The 15408-nt window shown below is 45.2% G+C and overlaps 1 protein-coding gene across 3 annotated transcripts in view; it reads left to right on the top strand.

Moving 5' to 3' along the window:
• The window catches only part of Atp6v1c1 (ATPase H+ transporting V1 subunit C1), a 42938-nt gene that overhangs the window by 590 nt on the left and 26940 nt on the right, over positions 1 to 15408 (top strand). Inside the window, exon 2 of one of the 3 annotated variants that reach the window (XM_010612118.3) lies at positions 8764 to 8823. The exons of 1 other annotated variant lie outside the window; for it this stretch is intronic. The gene's annotated coding sequence lies outside the window, so the exon portion shown is untranslated. Of the gene's footprint in view, positions 1 to 8719; positions 8824 to 15408 lie in introns of all 3 variants that reach the window. One more of the 3 variants, XM_010612116.3, reaches the window with a different exon arrangement.

Here is a 15408-nt window from a genome sequence, read left to right as displayed (position 1 = left end):
CCTTCCTGGGTGGGGGTCGCAGCGAATGCGCTCCGCCTGATGGAGGGGTGGGAGGTGGCAGCGGACCAGCCGAGGACCGGGTCGGCTGTGTGAGGTCCCTTTCCTGGAATGAGCGTGGTGTAAGCGGAGACGGCGGTTTAAAGGGCTACGAGGCCCTCGCAGCGAGCGGGGGCTTCACAGGACATCAAGTCCTTCCAGGCAGGGAAGAAGAGGGATCCAAATTGGGTTTATTAGGGTGGGGGAGGGCGGGCCTGAGCTCACCAGAGGGAACTCGCTCTTACAGACACTTGAATCACCTGAGAGGCAGAGGAGCAAAAGGGAAGCTAGTACGCTTTGCAGAGGAAAAATTTGGTGTGTTAGGGGAAAATCCAGTGTCACAGTGAGTGCTCAGTACTTAGCTCTGCCCGCGGGTGGGGGGCTGTAAGTAGTCCAGCTTGGGGAGTTCGCCCTGATGTTGGAAGAAAAGGCACAGTGCTACGCGATAAAGTACTGTCAGGCTGTATATTATTAGCGGAAAGAATGCAAAAATCTGTAAACGCGTGGAGCAGAGACTGAAGTGGCGCCGTGGGAAAATACCCTGGAGGAAACACAACTTGTCTTGGCATCGTGGTGTTTTAATCTGTTTGGAGAAAGGAGAATTCTGTAGGCAGGGAATACACAGGATTTGAAGGCCTGGAGATGAGGGGAAAGTGTTTCTGGAGGAAACCAAGGGCAGGCTTGTGGTGGGTAGCGTTGTGGAAAAATAGGAAATAAAGTTGGCATCAAATAATGGGGACTTTCGAATGGTACTCATTTACTTATTTCCTGAGGAAAAGCTAGGATCTTTGTTGTCAGAGAGCTGAGAGTCAGATGGAGGAGGTAGACTTTAATAATCATGTAGATGTGAAACGCGCTTTGAAGGAATAACAGCGGTGTGAATGTGACTCTTAGGAAGATTGGAAGTTGTTGCTGAAGATATGACGAGTGGATGTGAAGGTAGGAGAAAAAAGAACACTCCACACAGGAAGCAGTGTGTGCCGAGGCCCTGGGTTACGGGCAGGTATAAAACCGGAAGGTTGGGGCAGGGCTGGGGTGGCTGGAGAGGGCACGTGTGGAACAGTGATTTGAGAGGTGCGAGGGGAGAGCTGGCTTTTATTCTAAAGGGAGAGAGAAACTTGTGAGGATTATGGGTAGCAGGGTGAGTCACACTGTGGTTCTGAGAGGATAGTTTCGTGGTGGAGCCTGAGGGTGGAGAGGTGAATTTGGGAGACCAGCTCAGGGGCCATTGGGTTTTTTTGTTGTACATTTTAGGCTTATAATACGGTTACATTCATCATTAGGATCTTGTACCTTTACATGATATGTCTTGCTTATTTTTCCCCATTCCCCTGCCCTCCCTTCACCCCCTTCACCCTTTCCTATTTACAAAGACTCTGTTTCCATGTTTTTTCTTCGCTTTGCTTTGCTTTCCCCTACCCCTCCCATTTCCCCTACTCCTTTAGACGTTTTCTTCCTATTTCACAGTATGAATTATACATTTTTAAAATTGAGTTTATTGGTACATTTTAGGCATACAGTACAGTTACTTTCATTATTGAGATCTTGTACCTTTGCATGACGGGTCTTGGTACATTTTGTTTTTGTTTTTGTTTGTGGTACTGAGGATTGAACTTGGGACCTTGTGCTTGCCAGGCAGGTGCCGGAACCACTGAGCTAAATATCCAGCCCTAAGTTACACATTTTGATCCTTATTTACGCTTTTAGATTTTCACACCAGGGAAACGATTTGGTTTTTACACATGTGTGTCCTATTTATTTCACTTAAGAGTATGGCCTCAGTGTGCATCCACTTAAGCTATAAATGTCTCTAGTTTCTCATTCTTTATGGCTGAGTAGTACTCCATTTTATTAAAAAAAACCCAAATCTTTATCCAGTCTCCATCTGATGGACAATTGGGCTGTTTCCAAGTTTTAGCCCTTACAAACTGTGCCGCTACAAACATGGGTACGCATCTATCGCTGTGGTATGATTCTTTTAATTCTTTTGGGAAGATACCCAGCAGAGGGATGGCTGGGTCAAATGGGACCTCTAACCCTAATTGTTTGAAGCATCTCCACACTGATTTCCACAGTGGTTGCACCAGTCTGCTCTGCCACCAGCAATGAAGAAGGATTCCTTTCTCTCGGAGGCCATTGTTATAATTCACTGAAGGATTCGAAGTCTTCCTTCTTGCTCTGCCAAGGACTCAAGAAGAATGTTTAACTGTACTCACTTTTAGTGGGGTTGAGGAATTGGGGAAGGGAAGAATGTTGAGGTTGTATTTGCTGCCTCCTTGAGCTTAGTTACAGCTCCTTCCTAAGCAGCCCTGAAGGGCATACATGGAGCAGATGGGCTCATTTTAGACTTGGTAGGAGATTCTTTGCAAAGCTGTTTTGGTCTTTCAGAGATGCTTTTTACTACCATCTATATCACAATAGCTTTTACTGACATGTAGCCAGTCCTAAGTTTCCTTCATGTTTATTTTGTGCTCACAGGTCTGTGAGGGCAGTTGAAAATGCTCGTCTGAGTATAGCTAGGAACCTATCAGGAGGCCCTTGGAGCGGGAAGCCAGGGGAGACCGCTTTGCCCGATGTTAACATTACTTCCGCAGTCTTCTACCACAATCCCAGCTGGGGAGAAGGATGTGCTTTTATCTTTGACTTGACACTTTGGTGAATTTTGTCTAGTAGGACAGCTTCAAGGAGTTTGATGATCGTGGCCTGCACTTTAGAAACTGCTCTTCTGTGAGCTTGGGTTAAACACTTCCACTTGTGTCTAGCTGGGGACGATAAGAGCAGCAGGGTAGCTGACAGTGCTCAAGGTGTCAGTCACAGTTCTCTGGCAGTTGGTGAGTCAAGAATCGTGCTGAAGACTGAGCGCGGGATTGTGTCTGAGACTGTGGGATCTTTTTCCTGTTGGGTCTTCCAGAGGTTGGACAGGAGAAACAGTACTGGATGTTAACTGAATGCTGAGAGCTGAGGTTTAGTGTAATTCTGCTTTTAAAACTGAGCAGGAAATACTGATTTTTAAATTTTTTAATGTATAAATCTTAGGAGCCCTATTTGTATTAGGTTGTTTTTTTTTGTTTGTTTGTTTTTTGAGACAGTATCTCACTATGTAGTTGAGACTGACCTGGAACTCACTATGTAGCCCAGGCTGGTCTCGAACTCACAGTGATCCTCCTGCCTCAGCCTCCCGAGTGCTGGGATTACAGGCATGCACCACCACGCCTGGCTCTGTATTAGTTTTTAAACCCAAAAAGAATCATCTGGGCTTCATAAATTTGATTCTGTGATTATTTCAACTTGTGACATAATTCCATTGTTCAAAGGGAAAAGCTGGGTTTCCAGGATAACGCTTTGCAGGTGGGTCTTCTTGCAGGCCACCAGTCCAAAGCAGATGGGCTTCCTTTGGGACTTGACTTTAGGAGTAACAAGAGTTTTGACTGAGTACTTCCTAGTTAGAATTTTGTTCTTTTGTGTATTCAGATCTACCTGCAGGATGCATCGTTTTCACCTTTTGGATGTGAAATTCCATGTCATTTTTTTTCCTCATTGAAGTCATGTCATTTTTGTTATAAAATAATCCATGTTATATTTCTATTTCAAGGTGTTTTTAAGATGTAGAGCTGGGTTTAGTGGTGGCACATACCTCTAATCCCAGCACTAGGGAGGCTGAGGCAGGAGGATTGCCACAAGTTTGAGGTCAGCCTGGGCTGCCCAGCAAGTTCAAGGTCAGCCTAGAGTACATAGCAAGACCCTGTCTAAAATTAAAAAACCAAAACCAAACAAACATTGAGAAAATACATAGAAATGGTTAGCATAGTGTCCTTGGAAAGAGCACAGGCAATGAGCCAGGATAATCTTAAAATTTTCTGTTGACATGAATGATCCTTGGAACTGGAAGTTTCAAACTGTATTTTTTATAACGAACAGAATTCTTCTCCAATAGGGAGTCTACTCGTGTTACGCCATTGCGCAGAGGAGCTGTACACAATGGGTCAGGTGGGTAGCAGAGGAGAAGTGCTCGTGTTGCACCTGGGGATAAAACATGGAGCATTAGCTGTGTACCTAAACAGCAGCTGCGTGCGTGTGTGTGTGTGTGTGTGTGTGTGTGTGTGTGTATGAGAGAGAGAGACAATAAAATGCCATGTGAGTGCAGAAGTCTTTCATAGAAAGATGGAGATACCTTTTCTCCGATATTTTAAACAGACTGTTAGTGACTAGGAAGTTATTTGTGAATTAGACTAGCAGGTATGTTGACTTTACCATGAAAGGTTTTCTCCTGGACTAGCCTGTAGTGTGTGTTTCTGCCTGGGTGCTGTTGGCATTTTGGACAGGATGCTCCGTGTTTGCTCCGCCTTGCTGACTGTAAGCCTCCCGTCCATTTCCAAGTTCTCCTGGGGAAGAGGGCTACCACTTGGTTGCAAAACGTGCAGGTGGTGCCATCTTCTTTGTTTTGTTTTTTTATTTTTGGAGAGAGACTGAATGTTGCTCCAGAGAAGAGTAATATTTTTAAGTGATTCAGTTTTTGATGTTTTAATGCACCTCTTTCAGTACAAAGCTACAGAAAGTGTATTTTAATGTTTGTGGAACTTCTCTGTCGCAGAAGCTGCGTGAATAGCTCAAGCAGGTTCCCTTTCATTCTAATAAAATATAGGCCAGAGCTGTGAGGCCTTGAGCAGGCCGTTTCCTTAGTTGCTCTGCTCGCTGGAGTGCCTGTCACTGCACACCGCATGTAGCAGGTGCAGCAGGTGCTCGTCCTTGAGTCTCAGACTCTGGGTGTGGGGAGGTGAGAGAAGCTCTAATGTGATGCAGACACTGTGTATAGCAGAGGTGCCCCCCTTTGGTAGAATGCGGTATCGGATCAGTCATAATTCTACATGACCATTATGACCAATCTGAAAGACAGGGAAGTAAGTAAGGTTTCGGGAGCCATGAGTGTAATTCAGGGGATTCCCAGACAGGCATGGGAGGAGTGAGTTGCTGTCTGGGTCACTGTGGAGTCTGGGTGCAGTGAAGTCTCTGATGCTGACTTCCGATGACAGCCTACAGCACTCCAGTGGGGCGTCTGCCTGTTCCGCCAGCCTTGCTGGAAATGCCCAGAAGCTCCAGCACAGTGCTTGTGCCCCCAACCCCCCGCGCCTTGCGCTGGGCATCTGTGTGAAAGTAAGGCTCTCCACTTACAGCTTTCTCTCTCGTCAGCCACAGAATGAATAGGTGGTACTTAATAAGATTCATCTATTACAGATTAGATTTTCTTTTATGTGTAAGTATACTTATGACAGGAAATTCAGATAGGCCTTAGTGGGTTACAGAGCCTTTGAAATAGTAATTTCAGTTGCAAACAAAACTTGCAGAAGTGAAGATTTATTTAATGAAGATATATGTTCTGACAGTTTTAAACTTTACTTCTGTAAGAATCATGGAAATACTCCTTGGAAGGTATAGTCCCCGTTAGTTATTGGAAATATGTTAAACAGTCATTGTGAGCAGTCCCCTCCCAGTGTTTCATTGAAGGTGCCGCGCCATTTGAAGGATAAACTTTGTGTGCTCAGAAAAGAGAGTTATTTGTATATATTAATGATTTTTAGGGTAGGATTGGGAAATTTTATTTTTATTTATTTATTTTGGTTTTTTTTGAGATAGGGTCTCACTATGTGGTTGAGACTGAACTGGAACTCACTATGTAGCCCAGGCTGGTCTGGAACTCGCAGCGATCCTCCTGCCTCAGCCTCCCAAGTGCTGGAATTACAGGAGTGCACCACCATGCCTGGCGGATTGGGATATTTTTAAAATGAATGGTTTGTAGGAAATGGTCTCATATGAATTCTGTTAAAGTTGAAATTATTATTTGGAAGGCCATGTGGTATCTCTTGCGGGGGCAGGAGAAGCAAGTCATATCATGCACTGTACAAATGCCATGTGGTGAATGTTATTGTGTGTATCTAAAATGTACCAGTACAGGCTTTGGTAAAAAAGGGATACCTGAGACACGCCCCTTCTTATGGGCGTTGAAATAAGCCGGTTCAGGAGACGTGTTGCCTGAAGGGGCTTGTCCAGACTTCTGGTGCCCACGAGCCTCATATGAAATGGATAGTAGTTGCCTGTCACCTGGGCGAGCAATTGTGAAGTTATCTCTAGATCTCGGGCCGCCTAGCGCAGTGAGCGTGCTGTGTAGGCAGTCGCTCTGTGCCCTGGAGAGAATAAGGAGAAGCGCCTGCGTCCTTAGCACCTTTCCCCCAGAAACATATATTCAGGGTGTGGTTGCTTGAATCCTCAGAGGTGGAACCTGTGGCTTTGAGGCCCAGGGACCAAGAAGGAAGTCATTCTGCATGGATTTCACCATTGATACTTACTGTGGTGTGGAGTCTAATTTACTGTGAAGGCTGACTGTACGTCACAAATGACAGTATTGGTGTCTTGAAGGCATTTAAAGGAGCCAGGTGTTGGAGCTGGGGGTGCTGTCATTGTTTGTGGCTGTCTATGTGGTCAGACCAGACCTTCCCCCGGAGGGAGCAGAGCTAGTGGGTCCGCTGTCCACGGGCAGCACCCTCTCCTTTCAAAACTGCTGCGTTTTTGTTCCTATTTTATATTTCAGTCAGTCATGGTAGGAAAATAGTTCACATCCCTCAGGCTCCCAGAAGTGAGAGATACAGTTCATAGTCCTGGGCTTTGGACCCGGGTTTACCTTTCTTTTCTCCTTTCTTGCCACTTTTCTCTTCCATTTGGAAAAAGAAATGTTACTACTTAAAAAGAAGTCAGATAGCACACTTACTACAGTCAGACAAGAAAGCAGCAGCATTGGAACCCCTGACTGTTTCCCTGCAGCCCACTCCATTGTGCTGAGGTTCCTCTCTACTTTGGCATCTGCGTGGCCCGCACTCCTACACCGGGGTGCCTGACTATTGGCCTGCCTGGTGGCGTGGAGTGAGGAGCAGGCAGAAAACCTATGTGTGTTTTGTTTATCCTGTAACACAGCTGCTAAAAATGACTTTAACTTACTAAATTATTTTGAAGTAAGAGAATTTGAGTGTGCTTAGTAACTTGAACACCTGTCTTCACAGGTGTGCACCTTTGGGGAGGTGGAGATACTGTTAGTGGCAATTGATGCTGTCCGTCACCTGCCAGGCCACACAAGCGCAGGCAATGTCTGTGCTGGGATTTGGGTTGGATTGGACTGGCTGTGTGTGGCAGATGCAGGAGGTGGAGTGGCACTGCACTGTGCCCTCCCTGCACGTGTTCTTTTGTTGCCATTGTAGTCCATGTGGAGTGATGAAATAATGAAAAATACTTCTAAAAATCACAGTAACGTTAAAGGTCCAGGCTCTCAAGGGGTGTATTCCTGGCTGTTCAGGACCCCTGCAGCTGCAGGCCACGGATATGGCCTGCACAGACCTGCCATCCCACCATTGTCATCCTGAGCACAGGAGCTCCCTCAGCTGCTCTGTACTGCTCCTCAGTACCTCCCACAGCTCTGGATTTGAGCGTATAGAACATCTATAGCGTGGATTTAACCTGCTGAGAGGGAGGCCAGGTGCATGGTAATGGCTCTGGTCTGTGAGTGGATGGATGCTGGGAAACAGTTTTGTTAAGGGAGGCTTGTGTTGAAACAGGCAGGGCAGTTGCTCTGTGGAAATGACTTGACGGGGGAAACATGGGAAATTGCAAAGGGAAGGTGGGTAGGTAAGGTAAGGTAGGTGCAGAGAGCTTAGAAGGGCAACGGCGAGGCAAATCACACCCCAACAGGGACCTGAAGCGATTACAGTGGGACTGGTGCATTTGGGTTTTATTTCCAAAAAAAGAAGCAGGCCTAGGGAACCTTGATTTTTGTGTTACTCAGCCATCACAAGAGACGAAATGCTGGTCACAGAGCCTCCTGCTGCTGGCACTTGGGGCATTTTAAATCTTTCATAAATAGATTCTTGAACAAAGCAAGAGTTCACCCACATTACTTTAGGCTCTGTAGTTTTCATGTATTGGTACTTTTTTTTTTAGTTGCCATTAAACAATAAAAAAAAAAAAAACACACCAAACTATAGTTGCCATTAAAGCAAGAATGTAGGTTGTGTGTGTGTGTGTATGTGTGTGTGTGTGTGTGTGTGTGTGTCTGTCTTCTGTGTGTATGGCTGTCAGACTCTGGAGCAGAAATCATGCTTTAGGGGAGGATTTTTTGCTCATGTCTAATTTGAGTTATATATGCCTTACTTATTTGTACGTCAAATTCTTTTTCTCTGGGAAATTTTCTGCCATTACTTCTGTGAACAGGTTTTTTTAGAATGTCATTTACACTAGCTCCTGCTTTTTCATTGACTCCAATCAGTCTTATGTTATTCTTTGCATCATCTACCAGCTGCTGGATTTATTTCTTGTGATCCCTTGCTATTTTAAAGAAACCTTTCTTTTCATGATTGCCAACTGCATTCCTGTCTTCTATATCTGCTGTTCTAGCCTCACATTGGCTCATTCTGCTATGTATACTTTCGGTGGCATTTTTAATCCCCTAGATATCTGAATCTGTTTCATTATTTCAGTTTCTTTCCTATGCTGGGCATTCATGGTTTCTATCATTTTCCTGAGTTTCTCTTATTTTTTTAAAAAATCTGTATCTTCTCTAGAGTCGCTAAGCATGTCTTTCATTCTGTTCACCATCTCTAGTTAGCTAAGAAATTATTTCTGCTTTGATTTTTTTTTTTCCTAGGGCCTCGTTCCTCTTCCTTATTACTTCTGCTGTTCCCACTTCAGAGAGTCCAAGCGACCGGCTTTTGGATTGTTCTACCTCAGTGCCACCTGGGTTTGCCTTTGGTAAGCTGGAAGTCTGGCGGGGGGGTGGCTGTATCTTGTTTAGGTGTTATTTTCTGGGTTTGTTTGTTTTGTTTGTTTAACATTTAATTCCTGGGTTGATGCTTGTAAATTGCTTATTATGGCCAGTAGCTATACTGCCAATGTTCTGAACCCTTAGGAAATGACTGTTGCTCAGCAGTATCTTCCAGGTGTAGCTAGCTTTTGGGTTTTCAGTCTGTTTCAAAGTCTTGTCTCTTCAATTTACTGGGGATGAGAAGTTTCTGCCTACTTGGCCCAGCCGCCAGTTGTTTGGTGCTAGCCTGTATTTTCTTTTTTTAAGACCCTTAGGCACTGTCTTGGTATACCAGGAAGAATAACTGGTGAGCACAGTTATGTCACCATGACTAAAGCAATCAGCAATAACAGTAGCATCAAATACAGCCTAGAAAATGACAAACTGTGGCAACTATGAATTTGCCACCTTTAACCATCTGAATTGGATTTGTGGTTATATAACAAAATCTAAGAGGACCCAGAAAATTGAATGCAATAGATAAGACCTTAAGGGCAATTTTACCCTTAGGGGAGAAGATTTGAGAGGGGTGGGGGAAAGAGAGAGATACAAGAAGAGGAAGAGATTAGAAGCAAGGCTGGAGGACCAAGGAAGATCATACAAACTTCGGGAAACTAGTGAAGAAGACAGGAGGGAAAGAGAAAGGAAGAAACAAAAACCAGAACAGATAAACAACAGAAACAGAAGCCATGTTTAGACAATCAAGAAAAAACAAAACAGGGCCAGGGATTTAGCTCAGTGGTTCTCCTTCCTGCCTTGCAAGCACAAGGGCCTGAGTTTGATCCCCAGTACCAAAGAAAAAAAAGAAGAAAAAACAAAACAAAGGAACGACAAGAACCAGGAAAGAGAAAAAAGGAAAAGAAAAAAGCCTAATTCAAAGCGTGTCTCAGTTGTCCTTGGTGGACCCTGAGGGTAGACAGAGTATTGAGACAAATTGATTAATCCCAGTAAGCCAGCCATAGGTTTGTGGTAGGATAGTAGTTAATCCCAGCTGGGCTGCACCTTTAGTTCTGCTAAATTTGGGTTGGTTTCTGATCATGAGGCTGGGACCAGGTGTTTTGAGCCTGCTTAAACTCTGCTCCCTGACCTCCCACTGACTTGAACTTGGCACCCGCATCGAGACACTGGGAGCCACTAGATGGAGTTGGCCCATAGCTTTTCTGAGTTCTGAGCTCATTTGGCCCCTCTCCAAGATGGCTACCAGCTGGTCACCCTCTCCTTTACTGTCCACTGCTCCGTTCCCCTGGTGCCTCTCTCCATGGAGGCCTCTGGGGTTGCCAGTAGTCACCGTGCATCTGCAGGGTTGAGCCGCCATTCCCACACCATGAGTCCAGGCTGTGGGAGGAAACTTCTTCTTACCTCCCTCTTTGTTGAGGCCTCTCTCTTCACTCTCCCTATGGACTTCAGTTCTTACTTCAGATCCTTCCTGGGCTATGGGGATCCTCTTCTCTTCTCTTTGCGTCCCTATATTCCAATGTCAGGACACTGAGTCTCAGAGAGGCTCTTTCTCTGCTGCTGCTCACCACTCTGGCATCTTCTTGGAAGTTACAGAAATCATGTTCTTGCTGGGTGTGGTGGCTCACATCTGTAATCCCAGCACTCTGGAGGCTGAGGCAGGCGGATCGCTGTGAGCTTGGGACCAGCCTGGGCTAGTCAGTTCCAGGTCAGTCTCAACTGCATAGTGAGACCTTATCTCACCCTCCCCCATCACATGTTCTAGGACTCCTAACACTGTGTGGCTCTTGGTGATGATGTAGTATCCAGCCCTCATTTATTAGAGTATTCCCTTTCCTGTAACACTGACTTCGCTGCTTAATCATGGAGGTGGCTGTATTTAGACAGAGCTTCTGAAACCTGACCAAGCATCTGATTTCCCTGAAGGACTGCATGAGAAAATAGAGAAAAGAAAGTCTGGGACTCACACCATCTATATTCAGGACATGTGGGTAGATAGTGTAATCTAAGCTTCTTGTTCCACAGATGAAAAATGTATGCAGATGATGTGAAGGCCTGGGGATAGAGTCTGAGTCTCCTGTCCCAGGTGGCACTCTTGCTGGTCTGCTTGCTTCCTGAGGTGGGAATTTGGGTTTTCTCTAGTCTCGGTGAGGTAGACAGACTGTAGCCCTGCCTTGGTCTTGAGCTTTGGTTGCAGCTCCTCTTAACCAGCTCTGTCCTCCTCTTCTGTATCATCTCTAGTGTTCTTTGTCACCATACTGTTGAATAGTTAAACTCTTCAGTGTTTTCAAGTAGGAGGATACTGTGGTAATGAGGGTGCAGCTTTTTAATATTTACGTGTAGTCATTCACTGTTTAAAAATTAGGACACAGGAATATACACAAAGAATGAAAATGATCATAATTCATTTCCAATGTTATTCTAATAACTTTTTAATTAATGTTTATACTTGTGTCCTTAATTCCTTTTTTAAGGTTGGTACAGCTAGGCCAAAGGATATGCATATTTTTATGGCTTTTTCCGTGTGTAATATTGCCAAGTTGTCTTTTAGAAAGTTGTCTTTTGTCCATCTTTTTTTTATAATCCACAGATTTTTCTTGGGTTTTTGTATATATAATTATTTTACCTAGTGACTACATAGTATATTTAAAAATTTATTTTAGTTATTTACAGCAACTTGTGATAGCTTCATCAATGCTTTGAATTAAATTTATATTGTACCAGTCAGGATACCTTGCCACATGTTTGCAAGTTAATGTCACAGTCACCAACGTGGGAGATATTTGTTCAGGCTGCATCTGTTTCTATAAACAATAGGGCTGGGGATTTAGCTCGGTGGTTCCGCCACCTGCCTCACAAGTGCAAAGTCCTGAGTTCGATCCCTGGTGCCAAAAAAACACGAAAGAACAATATCTGTCACCTTATTACCAAAGGAACACATGTTCATGGTTTTGCTCTGTCTTCACCAAACAGTGTACTTCAGTCTTTCAGCCCAGACTTGCTAGATTTTTGGTGTTCATTGTCATTAATTGTTTTCTGTCATATAGTAAAACACAGGACCAAGAGACTGGGAGGTTGTGACCAAATCCTTGCACAGAAATAAACAGCAATTTGATAGCAAAATTCCAAACTCATGAGTAAATATGCATGGCAAAGCTAGCCAAAACTTCTCAGACTTATTTCTCACCATTGATAGCCACGGGCCTGGGCAGCCATGGGGAGAAATGGCTTCCACACAGGTGCCAGCAGGCAGGACAGGAATGGAGAAAGGAGACAGGAATGAGCTCTCAGATCTCCACACTTTGTCCCTGCAGACACCTGCACTATGGCTTGGGAAGGGAAAGCCCAGCAGGGTTGATCCTGTGGACTCAGGGGGACTTGGTGGCAGTGGAGGGTGGGGGCTCGCTTGGCTGGGATTTGCGGAGGGGGATCAAGGCTGACACATCAGTCCCAGAAGCTGCTCTCTACAAAGCCCTAGGACCAGCAAATAGTGAGTTGGTAGAGAACTTTAACGCATCCCATATGAATTGTGGGCCTGTCATGACCGTGTCAAACTGGAGGCTGGGGCAGCCAAGAGACTTCCCCACAGTTCAGAGCTTAGTAAAGTTAATAAAGCCCTGGGACCCATTCTGTGTTTAAAAAAAGCTCTGAGTGGATCAGGCCGATCCAGTGTAACTCAGCTGCCTTTTAAAGGACGACAGCAGACTCCAGCAGTCGACAGTGTGGCACTGTAAATTATATGCTCAGTGACTTAATAAGAGTAGAGTGAGGAAGAAATAGAAGGTTTTAAAAAATGGAATTTATAAAGCAGAAAAGTGCACCTGAGTGTTCATTAGAAGAGGCAAATGGCAGGTTTGATACCTGACAGAAAGGTCAGCAAAATAAAAGCCAGAGCAAGAGGCTCTCCAGGTGAGTGCACAGGGGGAAAAGAACACACACAAAAAATGGAAGGTAGGTGACCTGGGGGACCTGGTGTGTTAGCATGAATCAATTTTTGTTTCAAGGGAGAGGGAGAATGGAAAAAAAATACCCTAAGAACATAGTGGCTGAACAGTGTCCAAATTTGATGAGAAACTATAAACACAAACCCAAGAAACTCAGCAGATTCCAAGCAAGGTAAATAAATAGTTGTGCTCTTGATCTAGGCACAGTTTACATTGCCACAGAAAGCATCTGTTACTTTAAAAAGATTGATAAATCAACATGAGTAGAGTAAAACTTATTTCAAAGAACAGTTCAGAAAAGGCAGGCTAAGGAAGCTTTTCTCATGGCCTCCAGCATGTGCCTTCATCTTGATTTTCCTCAGCACAGGCTTTGCAGAGCCAGTTTCTCCCTCCCTCTTCACGTTTACTTTTTCACATAAACTTTGCCACTGCTTAAAAAACAAGAAAAGGCAAGCCACAGTGAGGAAACTTGTAGGACCATGTGTATGTGGTACACTGGCATCTGCACCTTCCTGTCCTCTGGGGGTTCACGTGGGACGGCGCAGTGGCCAGTGTGGTGGACTCCTATGAGGCATGGCCTCATGGGAGTGCCCCAGGTCACTGGCTGTGTCCAGGGAGAGGATGGGACCCCAGTTGCTCTAGCCCACCACATTCTCCCACTGTGATGTGTGGCTGTCACAGGCCTCAGAGCACAGCTCGAATCCCTAAGACTGAGTGGAAATAAAGCTTTTCTCTGTATACGTTGATTGTCTTGGGTATTTGTTATAGTGGTATGAAGCTAAGGTGGTCTGTGTGTCTATCACAGACTATATTGATGTACCAAAGAATTGTACAGTAATAGGACAGCTCAGTCTTTTTAAAGAATTGGGCAGAAGATTTGAAGAGAAACTGCACCAAAGGAGGGAAAAGGGTACAGAAATCAAAGGATCTTGGACTTCCATCAGTCACTGGGGAAAGCCATTGGGAGGTGTCGGAGCCCTGCCACCCGTTAGAATGACAGTAGAGAGACTGTGATCACTAAGTGTTGGTCAGAGCCTGTGGAGCAGCTGGAGCCTGCATACCTTGCTAATGGGAACATGAATGTTATATTTACTCTGGAAAACAGTTTGTCAACTTCTTATAAACAGTTATATTCTAATCACTCTACTCAGAATTCTGCTTCTTGATTGTGGTGGATTAACTAACGGTCAACTTGTACTGCCTAGCTGAACTGAGTCAGTGTGGTTGGGGGTGGAGGACCCAGCTGAAGATTGTTGCAAAAGCCATAAAAGGAGAACTGGAGGAGGGCTGGGGATTTAGTGCAGTGGTTCTGCTGCCTGCTTTGCAAGTGCAAGGTCCTGAGCTTGATTCCCGGTACAAAAAAAAAAAAAGCAACAACTGGAGGGGAAGATCATGGCCTGTTGATTTTCGAGAAGCTTGCTGCAGGTGGTTTTCCTGATGCAAACTGGGCTGTTCTTGTTGGAAGAGGAGTTTGGGGCCTTACCGTCCCTGGAAACGGCTGCTGTGGCATCACAGCCTCACGGGCATCACTTCCTGGCTCCATTGTGGACCCCTCAGCCTAGTGGCACCGGCATAGGTTTTCTGAATCCCACCACTGGCCTTTGGGTCTTCTGTGTGCAGATCCTCAATAGGGACAGGTGTGAGATTTGCCGTGGGCTCCAGGCTACTGGCTGGACTCCAGGAGGAGGACACTGCCTTGGGCTCTAAACCTTTAGCTGGACTTGTGCGGGACATTGCTGAGGGAGCCAGGCCCTCGGCTGGATTCTTTTGGCCTCCAGTGTGTGGCTAATCTCTTGTACTCTGTTTGACTTTTTGGGTAATTATCATAAAATAATCTTATGAATTACGTGTTCTGTATTAAGTGTATTCCCTTGCCAAAGCCCTGACGACAACACTGATGCTTATCCCAGAGAAATCAGGTACATTGGCACAGAATGCTTTGTAGAAGAGCGCTCACAATACCTTTGTTACCGATGGCCCCAGAGCAGTGATGACCAAGATGTCCGTCAGTAGGTGAGGAGGTAAACCAGTATATGCGTGCAGGGCACTCCAAGCAGCGGAACAGAATGACATGCACACACGTCAGGGGATTGAGCAGAAGAGAGTACATGGCCTGTGCTTCCATTAGTGGTGACGTTGCAGGTCAGGCTAAACTAATCCGTGGTGACAGTCGATGAGCATTGGGCTGGTGGTGGGCAGGCCCTGGTGGGACTGGACAGGACAGGAGAGTTTGCGATGATGGAGATGCTCTAATGTCACTGCACAGGGCCACGTGCTAGAAACTCAGCTTCCCTGAGCATATTTTACTGCACGGAGGTTATGGTTTAATAAAGTTGACTAAAAATGGGAAGTGAAGGGAGTCAGTCACTTACAGTATAAGCCAAGTACTCTTACTGTTATGTCCTTTAATCGTCGCAACTATTTATTCACTCAAAAATAGCAAATAGTTTTTGAGATTCTGCCGTGCTAGGTGCTGAGACAATAGATACAGTGGTGAGCAGACACTGCCATGGTGCCCACCTCCCAGGCAGCTTTAACTCTGGAAGATAGACGTTAGTAAAACATGTCCCCTAGGGGAGACTGGGCAGAGTGCCATGAGAATGTGTCCTGTTATCCTCAGCAAGAAAGATCTGC

The sequence above is a fragment of the Fukomys damarensis genome, unplaced genomic scaffold (genome assembly GCF_012274545.1).
Source record: "Fukomys damarensis isolate Sample0158 unplaced genomic scaffold, DMR_v1.0_HiC HiC_scaffold_5, whole genome shotgun sequence".
Taxonomy (NCBI): Eukaryota; Metazoa; Chordata; class Mammalia; order Rodentia; family Bathyergidae; genus Fukomys; species Fukomys damarensis.
This window is presented reverse-complemented; position numbering and strand designations above follow the sequence as displayed.